The 1746-nt window shown below is 36.2% G+C and overlaps 1 pseudogene; it reads right to left on the minus strand.

Annotated features, from left to right (window-relative positions):
- Nucleotides 1-4: 4 nt before the first annotated feature.
- On the minus strand, nt 5-1646 carry LOC117175446 (annotated as a pseudogene).
- Nucleotides 1647-1746: the final 100 nt, after the last annotated feature.

The raw sequence follows: 1746 nt of genomic DNA on the forward strand, positions 1-1746 counted from the left end.
ATTTCATGATTGCTTTATAGTTAGCCAAAACCGTTCTCAAAGATTTGATCCTCACTACCCATCTGAAACAACATAACAAAGTTTCCTCGATTAACTCGAGAAGTTTTTTAGAAATAAAAGAAATTTTTGAATTCTTATGTAGTTAGTTATTGTTAAAGCATGCAAGGTGCATTTTCTCTACTTTTCTTCTACTTGTTAATCAACTTAAAAATGTTGTCAGAGATCTTACCTTGTTGGACAGTACGCTGCAAGAGCAGGAAGGTCTTGCTCACTTCCTTCTGATTCAAGAGCTTGTAAGTCCTGGAATTCTGCTAATCGTTTCGGTGAATCGCGCACAAAGTTTATCAAATCCTTTACTACTCCGATAAACTTCCTGGCTACAAACACTTTTTCAATTCCATCTTGTACAACAAGGTTGAGATTATGGGCATTTCAGTGGACGAAAAGTGCTCTAGGCTCTTCTTCTTTGATCCGTTGTTGCAATCCTGAAACTTTCCCCGAAACATTCGCAGCTCCATTGTAACATTGGCCTCTGAGCTTCAAGAGCGGTAAATCGAAACGAAGAAGAACATCCTTAACGATTTCGAATAATGTTTTTGATTTAGTACTTGCGGTCGAATAAAACCCCATAAAATACTCTGAAGCAATGAGATCTGAAGAGACGACTCGTAAATAAATAGAAACTTGCTCTGTTCTAGCAATGTCTGCTGTTTCATCCAGAAGTATAGCAAAATATTCTGCTTTTTTTATCTCTCGGGTATTTTCCGACATGATTTTAAATGCCATATCCTGTAATATCTCGTTTTGGATGTCGTGGTGTAACCACTTGTGCCCAGATTTTTTCAACCAGGATTCCAACTCCGCCACGTCTTCTGCTCGAGCTTTCAAAATTGTCATGAAATTCGAGTTTTCGTCATTATTCGCACCGCGAATAGCTAACCCTTGTCTCCCTAAAATTCTCAGAGTACTGAAAATCTTCCTCAAAGCCGCGCGGTTGTCCATCATTTCTTTCTGAAGTGCAGTTGATAAATGCTGCAGAACGTTAACTTTTCCATGATTATTCAAAATTTCTGCACAAGTAATGTGAAGCGAACACTTCGAGTGTTTTTTAATTCTTTCAGCACCATGTTTCCAATTTTCGAATCCCTTTTCTACCCACGTTTCTTTCGCTGCCAGATCAGCCTGTGTGAAATGAGTTACCAACTTTTTATTGCAGTCTTCAGTACATATCCTACAAATCATTTGATTGCAATTGGTTAAATTAAGCCATGGATTTTTTACTTTCCAGCGTTCGAATAAGGTCGGATTTTGATCTGAAAAATATGTAATATGTATCTATATTTACAATTTGACTAGAATATGCCAAAAAATGAATAATTTCTTTTTGAAAATTTACACATTTTTCAAAAGTTTCAAAATTATCGATATTGTACTTTAATAAAATTTCAATTCTCAGAAATTTTCAAATTTCTCAAAAAACTTTCTAATTATATAAAATTTTATAATTTTCATTCGCAAATAATAAGATGCATTATTTAATACTGCTTACCTTTATCAGTTTTTGATTTTTTTCGATTCGCACAAGTGTTCTCAGTTTTGTCGTCCGCCCTTTTATCTCGAACCTCTCGTAATAGAAATCGGTCCATGTGGAGAACACAATTGTGTAGGGTTACCAGATGCTCCGAGGCGAAAAAGCGGACATTCCTCGATCACCTCCCCCCTCCCCCCCCATAATAATCGAAAAAT

This window comes from Belonocnema kinseyi, chromosome 6, assembly GCF_010883055.1.
Source record: "Belonocnema kinseyi isolate 2016_QV_RU_SX_M_011 chromosome 6, B_treatae_v1, whole genome shotgun sequence".
Lineage (NCBI taxonomy): Eukaryota > Metazoa > Arthropoda > Insecta > Hymenoptera > Cynipidae > Belonocnema > Belonocnema kinseyi.